Here is a 21,686-nt window from a genome sequence, read left to right on the forward strand (position 1 = left end):
TTGTGCCATGGTTTGTAGTTTTTATCGGTACCATTTTTGTTTTGATGGGTCTTTTTGGTCGCTTTTATTAATATTTTTATGGTATATGAAGGGACCGAAAATTTTGGACTTTGGTATTTTTTTACGTGTACGTTATCGACCATACACTTTTTACTTTTCTTTTAAGCCCCAGCATAGCATTGATCAGTGTTATTGGTGCTCTGCTGCTTCAGCCTGTGAGGCAGGCTTGGAGCAATAGAACACCGATTAGATGGCGAGGAGGCAGATAATCGGGACAGCTGATCAGGACAATGCAATTTTGTTGCTATAGTCCAGATCAGCTCCGCTGAGCTGCCGGGATGCTTTCAGTTTAATTTTAGACACCGCAATCAACTTTGATCGCAGCATCTAAAGGGTTAATGCCGGGCATCGGCCCAATCGGTGATGCCCAGCATTAACCCTGGGTCCTGGCTGCTAATAGCAGTTGGGGCTTACCAGATCTAAAGCGTTCTCCACTTGTGAGAACGCTTTAAACGCCGGTAACGGGACCAGGGCATACAGGTACGCCCTTCGTCCTTAAAGGGGTACTCCGGCGGTAAACATTTTATCCCCTATCAAAAGGATAGGGGATAAGATGTTAGATTGCGGGGATCTTGCCACCCCCACAATCTCTCCTGCAGCACCCCCATTTTTCAGCTGCACAGAGCGAGGATCGCTCTGTGGCTGATGATGGGCGGTACAGGGGATGGAGTATCGTGTCGCCACAGCTCCGCCCCTTGTGATCTCACACCCCGTCCCCTCAATGCAAGTCTATGGGAGGTGGCATGACGGCTGCCACGCCCGCTCCCATAGTATAGCATTGAGGGGGCGAGGCGTGACATCACGAGGGGCGGAGCCGTGACGTCACAATACTCCGTCCCCTGCAATCCTCGCTCTGTGCAGCTGAAAAACGGGGGTGCTGCAGGAGAGATCGCGGGGGTCTCCAGCAGCAGGATCCCCGTGATCTAACATCTTATCCCCTATCCTTTTGATAGGGGATAAGATGTTTAGTGACAGAGTACCCCTTTAAGGACTCGGGAACGGGGGCGTACCTGTACGCCCTGCGTCCCTAAATAGTTAATATATATGAGAACACATACAAAAGTACAGCATTTTATACTTCCGTCTATTTTATCTCTACGTCCATGTTAGGGTGCATTCACAACACGTTTGCAAGGTCTGGCTGGGAAATTTCAAAACCAGGCTCAAAAACTGCAGTGGCAGTTTTCCAAAAACTGCCAGAAAAAAAAACAAGTGGAAACCTAGCCTCAGGAAGGGAAAGTGTGTTTAAAAGGAAAGGAAGCAGAATAGTTGAGGCTCTCCCTGGGAAACAGTATGCTGGCTGTTAGAGGGGGAGACACACGGACCCTGTTTAGGTAACAGGCAGAAGGTGCTGCGAGTGGTCCAAGAATTGGTGTGAACTGTGAGTAGCAGGTTGCAGGAGTCAAATGTTTAACTGGCTGAGGATAGCTCACCAGTTCGTAGTCAGGGCATGCTGATATGTGTAGTCAGTGACCAGATGGTCTAGGACTTTATTTTGTTTATGTTTTGTATTACCTGCAACCTGTGAAAATAAAGCTGGCGAGGAGCCAGACTTGTATGCGGAACTGTGGTGTTATTGTGAGGAACGTGTCCCGTGGCAAGTGACCAGGACGATCCCAGAGCTAATCCCCAAGGAGGAATCCTTACAATATATATAAATTCATTTTCTATGAAGGGCAGGATACTGTAGTAAACTACTCTGGTGGTGTGGTTGCTTATGGCAACCAAACAGATCACTTCTTACATTTTTTAGAGGCATTTTTAAAAATGAAAGAAACACTCTGATTGGTTGCTATGGGCAACTGTACCACTCTTCCTCTGCACAGGTTTTGATAAATCTCTCCCTGTATCACATAGCAACAGTACCCAACTTAGATACCCATAGAGCACAATGGTGAATTTTGGTAAGGTTCTGGGAGCTATAGCCATGTGGCCTACTCTTTCTCACAGATAAGAGCTTGCAGCATACTGGCTGAGGCTTTAAAGAAGCTATCTGGATGGTAAAAAGAAATATTTAGCTGGGGGCACAATGAAAAAAAAAATACTTGTGTACCTCAGTCCCCCGGGGCTCATTCTGTGACGTCTTCCATTCCCCTGCAGCTCTGAATACTTATTTTGAGATGGAGTGCATACAGCAGTAATGGCCCCCTCAGCCATTCAATGACTGCAATGGCACCCCGCTTTTGATTTTTCCACATGGAATACCAACTATAACATTTCCTTGCAGTTTAGATTTTTTCTATTTTTTTTTTTTTACATATGTTTTTAGTTCCTCTAGGACACCTGTACAAGCAAATTGTATTTTTATAGAACAGCACAAAACCTATGTAGTGTACTTTCAGTTTCGCCATCTTCTGTTGCACCCGTAAGATGAAGAACGATTGCATCACGGGGGTCATTGAAGACCTGACGATGGCTGCAGTGCTGGCTTACTGTTTGTACAGACTTCACCAAGTGTTTTGCATCATGTTAGCATTACACCAGACCCATTCATGTAAAGGAGGTCAGCTTTTAGGGATACATATCACAACATTGCAAATGTTTACTGTCATGAAGACCAACAGAATTGTGAATACAGCTCTGGGCTATTGTATGGCTGTAAGTTAGATTAAATAATGCAGTAAATGCATTTATTTACTCATTTTTTGTTGCTTAGGCAACAGCAACATAACTTTAGCAACCACACAGATTTCACTAGGTGCCAGCATAATTGTTTTCAGTAGTCAGAATATAAGATCTTTTATATACAGCAACAGAAAATCAGTTGGGGTACCCCAGCCCCAAGAAATCTTATCCCCTAACCAAAGGATAGGGGATAAGATGTCTGATCGCGGGGTCCCACCGCTGGGTGACTCCCCCTCCCATAGACTTGCATTGAGGGGGTGGGGTGTGATGTCACACAGAGGCGAAGATGTCACGATACTCCGTCCCCGTGGTCGGGAGGCATAACACTGAGAGCCTCCAGCACTTCCTGCAGTGTTTACAGGTGGGTGCTGCATGCTAGATTGCGGTGGTTCCCAGTGGCGGGACCCCCACGATCAGACATCTTATCCCCTATCCTTTGGATGGGGGATAAGATATCTTGGGGTCAGAGTACCCCTTTAACTTGCATTGGTTCCCTGACTCTTGAAATGCATCAACTAAGAGTCCATCTAGATGGGTAGACCCATTGCATATGCCAGCTCTGGTGTGGAAGATTGGCACTGGAGCCTTTTACACAGCTCCATGATTGTTTGACCAGAGCTGCAGGATCATATGCTGGATTGTTCGTGCTGCCCTTCACTAACATCATGATCAGCTGCATATCTGCTTGATAAACTAGAAGGAAATGTTTGAGACACTAAGGACTATGGACATGCGTGAAGTTATTTCTTGATTGTTATTTCAACTTGCTGCACCAGATAACCCTTTGTAGATCAGGTAACAGCACACCAATTGCTTAAAGAAGCTTACAATGGCGTATAAAATATAGTTTTTATTGTGCAATTGCTCGTACACACTGTGGTTGTCATCTGATCCTCTCTATTGTAATAGAACAGTTTCTATTCTATACAGAAATACGTAAATACAGAAGATGAATTTTAATGTGACAGATACACCTAGTGGTAGAACTTATTCAGGCCTAGGGCTCTTAACTCAAGCTAAAACTTTATGAATAGAAGTGTGAAGTTAAAGGTATAATGCAATAAAAGGAAGACTGTAGAAAAACACACATTTTTTTCAAGCTTGTGATTGTAAGGTATTAAGTATGTGGAAGAAATGATGAAATTAAAAAATTCAGTAATATTTTGTCCATTTCTCATGGAATGTAAAGTAGATTATTCCCATTTCTAGAAAGCATAGATATGTATGAAGTTTAGGAAAGACATTACAGTGTATATATTTCATGAAACAAAATTTTCACAAAATGTAAAATGAATGTTCTATATGGATATATCATAGATATTACTGTAGCTTAGCGGGGGGTCTGATTCCCAGCACTCCCAGCATGCCGTACCTACAATAGCTGCAGTGTCATTCCCTTTAGGTGAACAAAAAAGATGCTGCAGTTCCACGTACCGCCACTACTAAAAGTATGGTGAGTGCAGGAATGGAGCACCTGTACATATCGGAAAGGGTGTGGTGCTTGTCCAAGTGCCATGTCCCTTCAAACACATAATTGATAGGGGTACTACAGGATATGTCAACAATTTTGAAAAGCTAGAAAACCCCTTCAAAGAGGACATTTGTCCAACCCTAAAAAAATTACATATTATTGTCATTAAATAGGTTTCGGTGCCATGATCACACACATTTTTACCGTTTTTTATTTGCCCTTTTATTCATGAGATATGAGGTTTTATAATTTGTCTGACAATTCAGGGAATCAGTCAGATGGGTGGAGACATCATTTTTATAATAGAAGTGATTATCAGGTGATGGACGGAATTATACAGTCTGTGGGTGTGAATGTTGTACATTGAGGGTGTGTATGCCTAATACACACCCCCTGACTGTATAATACCACCCATCACCTGATATTCACTCACTTTTAAACTATATTCACTGTTGTTATAATGAAGTTCATGCCTATCTGTCTGATTTCCTGAATTGTCAAACTATAAACCTGTAAGACTTCTCGCACACAAGCATATTGCAGGCCTGTATAGGGCCAAACAGTTGAATGTAAGTCATCATGTGGCTCATAGGAATCTATGGTTTCACCATTGAGCAAGGTTTTTGACTGTTGGATGGCAGATGAATCTAACTGCAAGTCATGGAATGCTCTACCTTATGCTATGATATTCTTACCAACAAGCATTGCTTCTACAAGAAAATAATTGTACAGAGCAGCATAGTACACTGCTCAAAAAAATAAAGGGAACACTGTCAGCTTAGTGTCCAGAGCATGGAGGCGCTACCAGGAGACATCAGCAGCAGGACCACTACCTCTGCCTTTGTGCAAGGAGGAGCACTGCCAGAGCCCTGCAAAATGACCTCCAGCAGGCCACAAATGTGCATGTGTCCACTCAAATGGTCAGAAACAGGCTCCATGAGGGTGATATGAGGGCCCGACGTCCACAGGAGGGGGTTGTGCTTACCGTGCAGGATTTTTGGCATTTGCCAGAGAATGTCAAGATTGGCAAATTTGCCACTGGCGCCCTGTGTTCTTCACAGATGAAAGCATGTTCACACTGAGCACATGTGACAGAAGTGACAGAAGAGTCTGGAGACGCTGTGGAGAATGTTCTGTTGCCTGCAACATCCTGCAGCATGACCGGTTTTGCGGTGGGTCGGTAATGGTGTGAGGTGGCATTTCGTTGGGGGGGCCGCACAGCCCTCCATGTAGGTACCAAGATGAGATCCTCAGACCCCTTGTGAGACCATATGCTGGTGCGGTTGGCCCTGAGTTCCTCCTAATGCAAGACAATGCTAGACCTCATGTGGCTGGAGTGTGTCAGCAGTTCCTGCAACAGGAAGGCATTCATGCTATGGACTGGCCCACCCGTTCCTCAGACCTGAATCTGATTGAGCACATCTGGGTCATGATGTCTCGCTCCATCCACCAATGCCACGTTGCACCACAGACTGTCCAGGAATTGGCGGATGCTTTATTCCAGGATTGGGAGGACGTCCCTCAGGAGACCATCCGCCATCATCAGGAGCATGCCCAGGCATTGAAGGGAGGTCATACAGGCACGTGGAGGCCACACACACTACTGAGCCTCATTTTGACTCGTTAATAAGGACATTACATCAAAGTTGGATCAGCCTGTAGTGTGGTTTTCCCCTTTGATTTTGAGTGTGACTCCACATCCAGACCTCCATGGGTTGATAAATTTGATTTCCATTGATAGTTTTTGTGTGATTTTGTTGTCAGCACATTCAACTATGTAAAGATGAAAGTATTTCATACGATTAATTCATTCATTCAGATCTAGGATGTGTTATCTCAGTGTTCCCTTTATTTTTTGGAGCAGTGTACATAGATACAATACCAAGCGACATGAACTCCATATGTCTCCATACATTCTTCTGCACACGGTGTACCTTGCTTCCACATTTTATCTTGGTAATAATGCACTTCTACCTTTGCACTATCACTGCAAAGACTTGGCAAAACTGTGATACAATCACAATGTGTGAATACAGCCTAGGTTGGCATCAATTCATTACAAGTAATACAAAGTATTTACAGAGTTCTCATTTATATAGATCAATTCCATTTGTAAATCTTTCAAAGTGTTTCCCAACCCAGTCCTCAAGGCACACCAACATTCCGGGTTTTTCCAGTTACTCCATTGGAATAGAACAGGGAAAAATTTAAATCCTGGACTGTTGGTGTGCCTTGAGGACTGGGTTGGGAAACACTGGTCTACATTACTGGTTATACCATATGAGTTATTCTAATGTTCTGCCCACTGGCAATGTTCTCAGAAACCGTTCTATTGAGAAGTAAAAAAAACTGTGTAGAGATCACTTCTCTGGTGCTAAGGAAATTCAAAAGCATGAAAGATCTCCTTGGATTCAGCTTCTCTGAGCTATTAGCGTTCTCCGCATTCTTTTTGTCTGCTCAACTGAACTTGGCTTACTCACAAAATCTTTTTAATTTAGACAATTGTGTGCAGCATGAAAAGGAAAATCCATGTTCATGATAACTTTCAATAATGACAAACCCAAACAAGAAGGTAGATCTAGATGCTGCGTTAAGAAGTGTGGGAAGAAAACTTGCTTAGGAAAAGTAGGTTTAATGCAGTGTTTAGTGTTTTCTTACCACACCCTGTTTCCCAGAAATATTTTGTACAACAGTGTAAAGCAGAGAAACATCAATCTATCCCTGTTTTCAATAATTTTTCCTTTCTTTACAAAAATTGACAGAAATGTATACCAATGTCCCTCAGTATATATCACATTTTCTTACTTCAAAATTTGCTCAGCAGGTAATAGTAGTTGTTAGGTAACAGAAGTAGAGTTCCAGTGAGTATTGGCAGTGTTTCACTGAAATCAAGATAGAATTAGTAATGTGTTTATGTAGTTAATAAAAAGAATGTTTTTGTGTCAAATCAACAAAACAATTCTGTACCCCATCCTCTGTAGCAGGAGAAAATAGGAGCTTGCTGTATGGTGTATATTGTAGCACTGCTATCACTTTGCATTTCAGGTTGTGGCAAAGACAAAAACACTTTGATTAAACTAAAACTTTATTCACAATCAATAATCTAACATATAGACAATGTATTGTGACGCAGCGCAGGCTAAGAAGCAGCACACAATACATTAATAGATTCACCATAAAGTCTCCCTATTCTATACATCATACCACATGCTACGATAACATTATAGACTGTGATAGTGGGTGGCAAAAAAAGAGTTAGGAAGGGGGACCACAGCTTTAATGTGAGACAAAAAGGCAAGGTGAAAGGGGTGAAGGAGTGGGGAGGTAATCCTCTTTTTCAGAGACTCACGCACTGTCCAAGATGGCAGACTTTAGATTCAACCTGCGGCAGTTCAGGACAAACATGTTCTCCCTTTCAAAATTAGGACATTCCTGGCCAGCTATAAAGTGTAGTGTTGAGCGGCATATGCCATATTCGAATTTGCGATATTTCGCGAATATATGGACGAATATTCGTCATATATTCGCTAAATTCGCATATTCGTAATATTCGCGTTTTATTTTTGCATATGCGAAAATTCGCGTATGTGAACATTAGCATATGCGGAAATTAGCATATACAAAAATTAGCATAAGCGAAAATTCGCATATGCTAATTTCCGCATATGCGAAAATTTGCACTCCAGTCTCACACAGTAGTATTAGAGCCTTCTTTACACCACACAAGCTGGAAGCAGAGAGGGGTGATCACTGTGATGTGTACTGTGAAAAAAACCCGAAAAAAAACAAAAAGAATATTCGTAATTACGAATATATAGTGCTATATTCGCGAATATTTGCGAATTTGCGATATTCGCGAATAAAATTCGCATTGCGAATATTCGCGAGCAACACTAATAAAGTGTCCTTAAAAAAATAGTAATTTACCTAACCAAATCAAAGGAAAGATAAACAAGATGCGTAGAGTAAGATACATTGATCTTGCAAGCTTCAGTATCCGGATAAATAACATCAAGGCTTATTAAAATGTATTAAAAGAATTACTTTCATGCTCTTTAGAAATCCTATTTACTAACAGCGAGAATTATTTATTGATGATTATGTCCAACCATTACTGAACTGAGGTGGAATAGATTTTTAATGGGACTGCCAGTTTTCAATATCTCTTATTTGTTAGAAGAGTTCCCCAACAAGAAGCTTATTACAGAGTGTCTTGTTGTTGAGTCCCCCACTGAAATTGACATAGAAATCTAGCAGCAACTGTAATGCTAGCACATTACAGACAGTTATTGACAGTTTCCATAGATATCAGTGAGTATTGTGAATTTGGATACTCACCATCTGTTAACCATGAATGTACCAATGTTGTGGACTGGTTTATGAAAATCATAGAGGAGGTGTTGCTGGGCAGTCTAGAAGCTTTATGTATTAATAAAAGCACCATTAAGTTAAAGATCAGATAAAGTATATATCTTTATAAGGTTATAAATCACACTGGTAAAATGGCACATGGTGTCAATGTGTTTCATGTATATAAGCCATGGGGCCAAAAGCCTTTTTACAAGGCCATAGTAATTTACAGTTTTGCTGTGCTGTAATTCTCTGCCCATTTGGCACATGAGAGCACACCCAAGTTATATAAGTGTATAACTGTACATACAAAATGATAAGTGAGTCCTGACTATTCATATGAATAGTAACTGGAATTTTCAAATTCCATCAATAATACATAGATATTCTGTGCACCAAGCTAAATCACTATAGGGTTCCCTGTATGGTCTGTGCATAGTTGCCCTGAATACAATTGATATTAAAGTTTTATAATTCATACAGATAATCTCTACAGTGTTGTTAAATGGGGTGTCCAACCCTTAAAAAATTATGACTTTCGGATAGGCCTGCCATATGAGGTCAGCAAGGGTTGTACTCCTGGCAGATCAGCTGTTTTAAGAGGTCAGAGTACTTTTGTAAATGCTGCAGCCTTTGTAAGTTTACTGCAACCTTGTTTGTACACACTATATTTGTAGTAACAGTGCAAGCAGCATTGTAACGTTCACTTGCAGTCATACGTTTAGGACATATATTCCCCATGTCCTAGGTCATGTAAAATTTGTGTTTCACAATGCAAACTAAAAATGAATTTCTTTATTAATATCATATCCTCAATTTCACTTTTAGATACTGCATCACATAAAAAGTGACTTTCCCATGAAGACTGTTAGTAGGAACTAATGCTATATAAACTATTGGGGTGCTGTGAGAGGTGAAAGGGTATTCGAGCTTTAGACTTTTATTTTAAATCCTGCCCAGGCTCACGGCATAAAAAAAAAAAAAATGAACTTACCTCCCGCAGCTCCCCTGCTCCCTCCTGTATTACTGTCCTGCGCTCCTGTGTGGTCTTCTTTCTGGGTGCCAGGGGTCGATGTGTCAGACTGCAGCTCAGCTAATAGCTGTCTGCAGCAATGTCCAGCATTGACCAGTGATGGGCTGAGCGGCAGTTTGACATATTAGGTCTCGACACCAAGAAGAAGACTGAGACTGGGGCTCAGTACATCATATTGCTGCTCAGCAAATCACTGGCTAAGGCGGGATATCGCCTGGCAACCAGGAAAAGGAATGCAGCTGAGGAGGGGACAGCGATACCAGAGTACTTGGGGAGTGGATGGAAGTAAGTAGAGGTTTTCTCTTTGTACCCTATGTCACACTTAAAACCATGCTAGGAGTAGAAATATATATTATAAAAACGATAACGAAATTAGCATGGTAACAGAAATTAAGTATATTATAGTTTCCAGGCAGCATAGGGCAAGCTAAAATGACTTTTGTAGCTTTCCCTAGCACTTTTATTAATGATTTTCGTCTCTGTAGCTATTGCTTATCCACATGGTCAAAGTGCAATGAATAGAGCACCTTTTGTTTTCATATTTGCAGAGAATTTAGTGGAAATTAGAAGTTTGGAATTCTTCTAATAACTTGCTTATCCTTCTTCTAAATGCAGAACAATCTGTGAGTAGTAAGCGTTTAACACATTAGTGCAAATAAGATCTATTACACAAACAATGTTAAGATTTATAGTCTGCTGACCATTTCTAGACAGTGCTATAAGACACCACTGGCAATGAAAGCAAATGGGCCATCTAGATTTGTTTTTTAAATAATTAAAGCCATATATTAAAATATTTTTTTCTAACCTGTCTCTAGTTTCTGGTTGTAATTTTCTTATTTCATTTTTTGTACATTGTTAAGGGTCTACCTTTTTGTGTCAGCTTCTACTCTGTTAACAGCTTTAAGAGATATGCTTTATAGCTGATACATAGACATCGGAAACAAAAGACTGTATGAAACTCTGACATCTGTAAACATTTTCTAGACATGCTCTGTGTCCTGTGCAGAGGTCATTGTTCGGAGAGGAGAAAAGTGGGATGTGTGACATTACCTAACGTGAACAATGTATACACTTTTGTCACCTTTCACTGTAATCCTGTCTGTGATGAAAAAGAGACTGATAAAAAATGTCATCTTATTTAAGGCCTAGTGACAGAATGAGAACTGCAAGATTTTAGGATTATTTTAAAATATAGATAGTAAAATGGAAATGGAAATGGATTTTTAAAAATGTAAATAAGTTTACCTTAAAAAAAAGTAATTTTCTGATTACACTGTCCCTTTAAAGGGGTATTCCAGCTTTATGCATCTTATTCCCTATCCAAAGGATAGGGGATAAAATGTGTGATCGCAGAGGTCCCACCGCTGCGGACCCCCGCGATCTCGGTGCAGCCCTTGGCATTCTATGCCGGGCACTGTCTCCGAGACAGGGACGTGACATCACGACTACGCACCCTAGTGACGTCACGCCACGCCCCCTCCATTCATGTGTGTGGGAGGGGGCGTGACGCCAGGGATGAAATGTATAAAGCTGGAATACCCCCTTAAGTCTTAGTTTATCTTTAAAGCTGTATTCACATGTTGACGGCTAATAAGCTTTACTGCAGATGATTACCACATGCATTTGACAGGATTGACAGGAATTACCAAAATTGTGGTATAAATAGCATTTTTACCACGATAATGCAAATTGTAGGAAACATTTTTTACCTCAATTTTGGTAATTTACTGCAAAACTGCATGCGGTAATTAACTCCTGTACCTCTAGTTAGCTGCAACGTGTGAATACGACCTCTGCGTTAGTTTCTTTAATTTTATATGTTGCTTATATGAATTGCAGTTCATGAAACAGTCTTTAGGCATCTTGATTTTACTGGAGACTGGTCTGTCCTAAGAGGTGTAGCTTTCCTACCTATATGTTCAAACTCTGGACCTTCAGTGGTTTATAGTGTATATAGAAATTACCTGCAGGAACATTGTAAGTTCTTTTACATGAGTTGCATGTGATTTGTATGTCAAAATGAAACATTAGATGAATTAATGTTAGGCTTCCTATTACAATGATATAATTCATTTTGAGTGGTTGTGCTGTTTCAGAAACACCATTGTTATAATTTCAGTCGGAAACAGTCCGAGTCATCTCAAAAGTTTAGGGGCCCCGGTTAACAGATCTCTTACTATACGCAAATTGTGAGTGTTCTTTCAGTCAGGGCCAGTGGTCTGCGCAGATGACTCGTAGGCCCGTTCCAGCTGAAATGATAATATTGGTGTCTCTGAAATTGTACAACCATTTACAATTAATCATATACTATTGTGATAGGAAAGCCTGTGGTTTGGGCAGCAGGAAATTAGTCTGTGGAAGCCATAGTAATGTGTATTGCAATCTTTATTAATTAAAGGAGAACTCAGGCAAAACATTTTTGAAATTATGCCCAGGTTGCAGCTACTAAAATATTAAACCTTAACTTACTCTCCTGCCGCTTCCCACTGGAATCTCTCTCCCTTACTCTGTTACATAGTTACATAGTTAGTACGGTCGAAAAAAGACATATGTCCATCAAGTTCAACCAGGGAATTAAGGGGTAGGGGTGTGGCGCAATATTGGAAGGGATGAGATTTTATATTTCTTCATAAGCATTAATCTTATTTTGTTCCAGGAATGTATCTAATCCTGTTTTAAAGCTGTTAATTGTTCCTGCTGTGACCAGTTCCTGAGGTAGACCGTTCCATAAATTCACAGTCCTCACGGTAAAGAAGGCGTGTCGCCCCTTGAGACTAAACCTTTTCTTCTCCAGACGGAGGGAGTGCCCCCTCGTCCTTTGGGGGGTTTAACCTGGAACAGTTTTTCTCCATATTTTTTGTATGGGCCATTAATATACTTATATACGTTTATCATATCCCCCCTTAAACGTCTCTTCTCAAGACTGAACAATTGTAACTCCTTTAATCGCTCCTCATAGCTAAGATGTTCCATGCCCCATATTAGTTTAGTCGCGCGTCTCTGCACCCTTTCCAACTCCGCAGTGTCCCTTTTATGGACAGGTGCCCAAAACTGAACAGCATATTCCAGGTAAGGCCGTACCAATGATTTATAAAGGGGGAGTATTATGTCCCTGTCCCTTGAGTCCATGCCTCTTTTGATACATGACAATATCCTGCCGGCTTTGGAAGCAGCAGCCTGACATTGCATGCTATTCTGTAGTCTGTGATCTACAAGTACACCCAGATCCTTCTCTACCAGTGACTCTGACAGTTTAATCCCCCCTAAGACATACGATGCATGCATGTTACGCCGAGCGCTCCGGGTCCCCGCTCCTCCCCGGAGCGCTCGCTACACTCTCGCTACTGCAGCGCTCCGGTCAGATCCACTGACCCGGTGCGCTGCGATACCGCCTCCAGCCGGGATGCGATTCGCGATGCGGGTGGCGCCCGCTCGCGATGCGCACCCCGGCTCCCGTACCTGACTCGCTCTCCGTCGGTCCTGTCCCGGCGCGCGCGGCCCCACTTCCTAGGGCGCGCGCGCGCCGGGTCTCTGCGATTTAAAGGGCCACTGCGCCGCTGATTGGCGCAGTGGTTCTAATTAGTGTGTTCACCTGTGCACTCCCTATTTATACCTCACTTCCCCTGCACTCCCTCGCCGGATCTTGTTGCCATTGTGCCAGTGAAAGCGTTTCCTTGTGTGTTCCTAGCCTGTGTTCCAGACCTCCTGCCGTTGCCCCTGACTACGATCCTTGCTGCCTGCCCCGACCTTCTGCTACGTCCGACCTTGCTTCTGTCTACTCCCTTGTACCGCGCCTATCTTCAGCAGTCAGAGAGGTTGAGCCGTTGCTAGTGGATACGACCTGGTCACTACCGCCGCAGCAAGACCATCCCGCTTTGCGGCGGGCTCTGGTGAAAACCAGTAGTGACTTAGAACCGGTCCACTAGCACGGTCCACGCCAATCCCTCTCTGGCACAGAGGATCCACCTCCTGCCAGCCGGCATCGTGACAATGCAGGTTATTAGTACCCAGATGCATAACTTTACATTTATCCACATTTAACCTCATTTGCCAAGTGGATGCCCAGACACTTAGTCTATCCAAGTCATCCTGTAACTTATGCACATCCTCTATAGACTGTACCGTGCTACAAAGCTTGTTGTCATCTGCAAAGATAGAAACAGAGCTGTTAATACCATCCTCTATATCATTGATAAATAAATTAAACAACAGCGGGCCCAGTACTGAACCTTGGGGTACACCACTAATAACCGGGGACCAATCAGAGTACGAATCATTGACCACCACTCTCTGGGTACGATCCATGAGCCAGTGTTCAATCCAGTTACAAACTAAAATTTCCAAACCCAAAGACCTTAATTTACCTGTCAGACGTCTATGAGGGACAGTATCAAACGCTTTAGCAAAATCCGGAAACACTATATCCACAGCCATTCCTCTGTCAAGGCTTCTACTCACCTCTTCATAAAAGCAAATTAGATTGGTTTGACAACTTCTATCCTTAGTAAACCCATGCTGGCTATCACTTATAATACTATTATCCCCTATGTATTCCTGTATGTAATCCCTTATAAGTCCTTCAAACAATTTACCCACAATGCACGTTAAACTTACCGGTCTATAGTTTCCTGGGGAAGACCTAGAGCCCTTTTTCCTGCTTTTGAGGCCGGACATGTCACACTGTGCTCAGCTAATCACCGGCACCGCCGCGAAGTTCCGCCTTGGCCAGTGACAGGCTGAGTGGCAAGTGTGATGTATCAGTATCAGGCACAATACCGCTCAGCCTGTCACCGGAAAAAACGGCACATTGCTGCAGTAAGCGATTAGTTGTGCAGAGTTTAGCATGTTGGGCTCCAAAAGTAGGAAGAAGACCTGGACCACAGGATGGGAGAGTGATTCCAGCGGCAGAGAGGGAGTGGAGGATCATAAGTTAAGGTTTTTCATTTTAGTTGTGGCAGCCCAGGTATAATGGCAAAATATTTTTTTTGCCAGAGTTCTTTAATTATTAAAATACTAAATTAGAAACTGTTGCCAGCCATAAAAAAATCTAAATAAATTAACATGTTAAGTAACTTTAGGCAAGATTTATTACATACTGTATAGTGATACAGAGATATGTTATCACACTTTGAGAAATTAAAGGGGTACTCCGGTGAAAAACTTTTTTTTTTTTAATCAACTGGTGACAGAAAGTTGATTTGTAAATTACTTCTATTAAAAAAATCTTAATCCTTCCTGTACTTATTAGCTGCTGAATACTACAGTGGAAATTCTTTTCCGTTTGAAACACAGAGCTGTCTGCTGAGATCTCTGTCCATTTTAGGAACTGTCCAGAGTAAAAGGAAATCCCCATAGCAAACATATGCTGTTCTGGACAGTTCCTAAAATGGACAGAGATGTCAGCAGAGAGAACTGTGCTAGTGATTCAGCAGAGAGCTCTGTGTTTCAAAAAGAAAAGAATTCCCGCTGTAGTATTCAGCAGCTAATAAGTACAGGAAGGATTAAGATTTTTTCATAGAAGTAATTTACAAATCTGTTTAACTTTCTGGTGCCAGTTGATTTTAAAAAAAAGTTTTTCACCGGAGTACTCCATTAAGTTGCATTATCAGCCCATTGGTAAAGATGTTGTGTAAAGCCCTAATCCTATCTTAAAACAAATTGAAAAAGTATTGTAGGTCTCTGAAAGACATTGCCTTGAAATGTTTAAAGGGCCCCTCTGGGCTATACAGGTTGTATTGATAACATCCATAGTTTGGATAGAATTTCTTTGAAAACTCACATATCGCTCTCTAAGGAAATATATACTGGATCAGTCTTGATGACTACCCCTAGGTACATGTTTGCGGTCGTAAGTCCATTCATCATTTCTTGCGATCCTTTACACTACTTTGATTTGTAGGCTGCATAAGAACGGGCCCCTAAATGCTGGTTTTGAAACCAGGTAAAAGTAGTTGCGAATGTGAAGCAGATGTGCCTGAGAAATCCCAGGTTTATAACAGTGGCAAAGTACTTATCAAAGCCAATATTTCTCAATTTCTTCTGCAAAAGGTTTCCTCATGTCTTCACCTCCAAAAAATCCCATTTGAAACTGTTGACCTTTTTGCTTAAGATTTGTCACTTGGCGATTACGTCTTCCAGTTTACCAAAGATTGGCAACAAGGAAGACAGACGTTAATATTGTTCGATGAGGACATTTTGCTGATTTCATTGCCCTTTTTTTTCCACAAGATACAGAATAATGCATTGACCCATGTGTTTAACATTATTCATACTGCTTTGTAGATAGAATAAAAGGGAAATGCCTTTTTATGTCCTGCAAGCATTAGATTGTGTGCATAAAGTATTCAGTGGGGTGCTGTATGCTTATGGGCTTTATTAGAAGATTAGGGTTACAGTGTGTTTTTAGTGTGTACTTTTTATCTTAGCGTTTATATTGCTGCAGAACCAGAGGCATGTACTCTGCTATAAGACTTAAGGCAAGCTTTATTTATATTCACAGCTGCGGTGATAAAACGTAGACTGAAGTAGCTGTGATCTGCCCACAGGATGGAATTTATTACATGTCGTATCATATGATTATCAGTGTCAGGAACAATTAACATCAGCGTTGTTTCCTTCTTTTCATCTTTCTAAGCATTTAATGTTTCATAGTGTAATAGTATAAACTTTAAAAATCTCATGCTTCATTTTGCATTGTGCATCCTTCCTCTACTCTACCCTAGATTTCATTTATCCACATGGCACTGTGTGTTCCTCACCACTGTTACCAAACTTGTTCTGAATGAAGATCTCCAAAAGTTGTTTCTTATTGCACTAGTCTTTGGAATAATATTACATCTATTTATGGTAAAATATCTTCGATACACTGCCTATGCTTAATACTGTGTTAAAGGGGTACTCTGGACGATAATGAAAAATAAAAAACACCAATCCTGTATCGCACTCCATTTCTGTCTCCGGTGATATTTTTTCTGGTCTCCGGTGCTCTCCTTTTCTGGGTCCTGGGTGTCTAAATGTCAATTGCTGCTCTGCCAATCACTGACAGCAGCATTGTCCCTTCTCAACCTGAGCTGCAATGTGACATATTGTGCCCCAATCACTGACTTAGGTGGGACACCTCTGTGGCTAGTGATTGGTTGGGTGGCAATAAATATATTGACCCCCAGAACCCTGAAGAGGAAGTCATTGGAGACAAGGAGCAGACAGCCTGGATATCATTTAAAAAAAACATACTGTCGCGCACCTGGATGCGGCGGTCTGGAACAGGATTTGGATCCTCCACCTGTGTGGTCGATGACTCGGACCGTATCGGGGAGCGGAGTCTAAGGTGCCGCTGGTCTTCACCAGAGCCCGCCGTAAAGCAGGATGGATTTGCTGTGGCAGGCGACACCCAGGTTGCTACCCCCAATACAGCTCGACCACACAGGTAACTGGGCAAGGCGAGGTACAGGAGGATGAGACAGAGGCGTAGTCAACGTAGCAGAAGAACAAGGCAGGCGGCAAAGGTTCGTAGTCAAAAAACATAGCGGGAAGGTCTGGGTACAAAGGTATGGCAAACAGGCAATTGGGTACGCTTTCTCTCAGGCAAATGGCACTGAAGATCCGGCAGGGGGGTGGGGGAGGTGCAGGAACTTTTAATGTGTATTCAGGTGTACATACTAATTAAGAGCGCACTGGCCCTTTTAAATTACAGAGCTCCGCCGCGCGCACCCTAGGAGACAGGGACGAGAGCGGCGGAGCTGAGTTCCAGAGGCAGCAGAGCGGGGTAAGTGATGGGCTGGGATTCGAATGCGGGCACGTCCCGCGATGCGAATCCCAGCCCCGCCGACAGACTGGGACCCCGGGACACTTCGCTCACGGCCAGAGCGCAGCGCGTGACAAATACACATTTTGCATTGGAGTTCCCCTTTAATATGGGGTTAAGCACTGGGTATTTTTAAATTTTGAGCAACGAATGTTCCACTAATTTTGAACACAGAGACTTCCACTACTAAGTAAAATGTAAGAAAAAAGATACAAACTGACCATTTTATTAAATGAATAAATGCATAAATAATATTTTTTCCTCAAGTCATCGTGATCTTCTTCCTGTTTAAAAAATGTAAAGAATAGAAAAATCATACCTGTTTGTCTCACCGCCGTGTGGTCGGTATGGGAACGGGCACTGCAGGGATAGCAGCAGCATGAGAGAATCGGACACATGAGTATAACTTGTTTTTAGTGTTAAGCCAGTCTGAGCCCCAAAAAAGCACTGGATGTTAGTGAAATGATCAGTTTCATCCTTAAAAGATGAAGAACCTGCTGTAAAATGTTCTCAGTTGTTACATAATTGACTTATGACTTATTTTTCAATTATTTTAAGTTTACTTCTCATTAAAAACATCCCAAACATCTCCTATGTAATAGGCTTATGTCCTGGAGCAGAAAAATGTGCAGCGCAGAAAAGACAAACTCTTTCAATGAACTTTTATTGCAAGGCTAAATGTAAATATGCCAAAGAAAGAGCTTGCACGGTGCCAATCAGATAAGCACACGCCTATCACGCTACTGTGTGTACCTCAGATTAGTACTTTTTACATGTAGGCTTTGGCTTACACTCTTGGCAGACATATTTTAAGTTACTGAGGTTTTACTGCTTTTTTTATCAAGCAATTAATTTATCAACAAAAGGCCTTCTATTAACTAAGGATCTCAGCCATACTTCTATAAATACATAGAAAGGAATGCTGCTTTGAATGGCCGCACAGATAATTAAAGGGGTACTCCAGTGAAAAACTATTTATTTTAAATCAACTGGTGCCAGAAAGTTATACAGATTTGTAAATTACTTCTATTAAAAAATCTTAATCCTTCCAGTACTGGTACTACAGAGAAAGTTATTTTCTTTTTGAATTTCTTTCTTTCTGACCACTGTTGACACCTCTTTCCATGTCAGGAACTGTCCAGAGTAGGAGAAAATCCCCATAGCAAACCTATTCTGCTCTGGACAGTTCCTGACATGGACAGAGGTGTCAGCAGAGAGCACTGTGGACAGACAGAGAAGAAATTCAAAAATAAAAGCACTTTCTCCGTAGTATATAGCAGTTGATAAGTACTGGAAGGGTTTAGATTTTGTAATATAAGTAATATACAAATCTGTTTAACTTTCTGGCACCAAATTGATTTAAAATAATTTTTTTTCCACTGGAGTACCCCTTTAAGGGCAACAGACTTAAAGCTTTTCAGGAGGACCTGTCAGCCCATCTAACATTTCTGTTAGAGTAAATTACTTATAAATAAGTGCTGGATCTTTCTTAGAACTTTGCATCATGGTATTACTAGTTGGGAAGTATAATATACAATATACCATCAGGACTAAGGGGGTCAGCTCTGTAGCCAGTGATTGGCTGAATGCCATTTCCTCTTTGTCCAGATCTGCAGTAGAAAGCACTGATCAGTGGGGATTGGGCAACGTTGAAAAAGCAGCAGATTGGGATAATCCTTATTACATATTCTTATTTTTAGACCAGCCTGAAACATTAACCCCTCTGCTGCCCAAAGAAAAAAAATGACATACATTTAATCCCTTAATGACCAAGCCCATTTTCACCTCAAGGACCAGGCCAATTTTATTTTTGCGTTTTCGTTTTTTCCTCCTCGCCTTCTAAAATCCATAACTCTTTTATATTTCCATCTACAGACCCATATAAGGGCTTGTTCTTTGCGTGACCAATTGTACTTTGTAATGAAACCTCTCATTTTACCATAAAATGTACGGCGAACCCCCCAAAAAAATTTTTAGGGAGGAAATTTAAATGAAAACCAAATTTTTGCACATTTTGGAGGGTTTTGTTTTCAAACTGTACACTTTACGGTAAAAATGACATGTGTTCTTAATTCTGTGGGTCAATACGATTAAAATGATACCCATTGCTAGATACTTTTATACTTTTGTACCGCTTAAAAAAAATCTAAACCTTTTTGTACAAAATCAGTAATCTAAAATCGCCCTATTTTGACCACCTATAACTTTTTCATTTTTCCGTATATAGGGCGGTATGAGGGCTAATTTTTTGCGCCGTCATCTGTACTTTTTTTTAAATACCACATTTGCACATATATAAAACTTTTAGATCATTTCTTATTAATTTTTTTAATAAAATGTGACAAAAAAGCAGCATTTTGGGACTTTTAAATTTTTTTACATTTACGCCATTTACCGTACGGGATCTCGTATAGTAATCGAAAGACGGAGGTTTTAGTTGAATAGGTTATTTTTTTTTTTTTTTTTACCTTTTACCTTTTTTTTATTTTGTTATATTTTAATAGTTTGGACATTTACAAACGCGGTGATACCAAATATGTTTATTTAAAAAAAATTACGCTTTTTGTGGGTAAAATGGGAAAAACTGACAATTTTCATTTTTATTGGGGGAGGGGATTTTCACTTTTTTTTTACTTTTTATTTTTACATTTTTTTTTACTTTTTATGCCCTCATAGGGGAATATCTATAGCAATCCTTTGATTGCTAATACTGTGCAGTGCTATGCATAGGACACAGCACAGCTCAGTATTATCGGTGATCTTCTGCTCTGGTCTGCTCGATCTCAGACCAGAGCAGAAGACCCCGGGAGACGGCCGGAGTCAGGTGAGGGGACCTCCGGCCGCCATGCTGGATGATCGGATCGCTGCGGCAGCGCTGCGGGCGATTCGAGCATCCAATCAAAGTACCGCAATGCCGCAGATGCCGTGATCTGTATTGATCACGGCATCTGAGGGGTTAATGGCGGACATCCGCGTGATCGCGGATGTCGGCTATTACGGGCGGGTCCCCGGCTGCTGCTAGCAGCCGGAACCTGCCGTGCATGATGCGAGCACCGTTCTGATGCTCGCGGTCATACACAGGATGTAAATGTACGTCCTGGTGAGGGAAGTCCCGCCAAGTCAGGACGTACATTTACGACCGTGGTCGTGAAGGGGTTAAAACTAATAATAACTAACTGTGGTAAAAATGCATCATAGGAGCAAACAACTAAAATAACAACTAAGACTACTTACCTATACCTACTGGGGGGGATTCTACTTAATGGAGGGGATTTGGGGCTTCTACCTTATGAAGGAAGGGCATTACCTATCTTCTGGGGCAATTACCTAATAGGGGAAATTACCTACCTACTGGGGACTTCTTCCTAATGGGGGAAAGTATCTTCCTACAGGGGACATCTACCTAATGGCAGACAGATTGTCTACCTCCTGGAGACTTCTACCTAATGGGGAAATTATATTATTATTAATATAGTTATTTTATACAAATAGGGGGTTTTTCATCAAGAGAGGTGAATGTCTTTTTACCCCATTAATTCATGTGGAGGAAACTGTGTACCTGCACCAAATCTACTACACGGTGCAGGGTATGTGATAAATCTGGTGCTGATCACATTTCTTACTTCCGTACACCACTTTGTATGGTGATTCCTCTGCGACTTTTTGTGCGACTTATTATCCCGTGCGACAAAATGTGTGACTTTTTAATAATGCAGTCAACAGTCAGTTCTGTAAGGCAAGTCAGGGCTGGTGTAGATTTGCGCCTAACTGAGTGCAGTTGCGACAAAAGATGCGACAAGCTGAAAAGTCACATTTTATGAATTCCTGACCATTGCATGATATCAACTGAAATCATGACTTGGTATGTTTCTTAAAACAGCATCTGAGACAAACTGTGAGACAAATGTACACCACAAAACCAGGGTAAAACCAATGATGAATTCCCCCCATAGAACCTACAGTAGATATGTGTTGACTTGAATACAACATGTTTTTTTCTTTGCATAGATTTGCTGAGGCTATGTTCTCCATTCAGCTGTTTGCAGAGATTTGGATTTGTCTCCTTATCGAGCGATCATCTTTCCTTTCTTCTAAATTGGTGCATCAATGCCATCATCAGTAATCCTTGCTTTAGCTGGTAATAGCAGTAGCTTTACTTTGTTTTGATGAGTGTGCTACTTTTTTCTGATGTCATAACAAGGGACAGGGCTGTGAACAAATATTTCTCATCATATAAATGATCTTTTACCCACAAAATATTTTAAGCAAGAAAAATATTGTGTCTGCATTGCGCCACATCAAGGCTAAGATTTACTAAGATTTACTTACTGGCACAGTAC

The 21,686-nt window shown here is 41.4% G+C and overlaps 1 protein-coding gene and 1 long non-coding RNA gene across 7 annotated transcripts in view; one reads left to right on the forward strand and one right to left on the reverse strand.

The window, feature by feature from the left end:
• LOC130274280 (uncharacterized) overlaps positions 1-9,624 on the reverse strand; it is a 47,776-nt gene extending 38,152 nt beyond the window's left edge. Inside the window, exon 1 of the long non-coding RNA XR_008844308.1 lies at positions 9,501-9,624. This is a non-coding gene — a long non-coding RNA (uncharacterized LOC130274280). The remainder of the gene's footprint in view (positions 1-9,500) is intronic.
• GLIS3 (GLIS family zinc finger 3) overlaps positions 1-21,686 on the forward strand; it is a 417,907-nt gene that overhangs the window by 201,473 nt on the left and 194,748 nt on the right. The window lies entirely within an intron of this gene.

This window comes from Hyla sarda, chromosome 1, assembly GCF_029499605.1.
Source record: "Hyla sarda isolate aHylSar1 chromosome 1, aHylSar1.hap1, whole genome shotgun sequence".
Classification (NCBI taxonomy): domain Eukaryota; kingdom Metazoa; phylum Chordata; class Amphibia; order Anura; family Hylidae; genus Hyla; species Hyla sarda.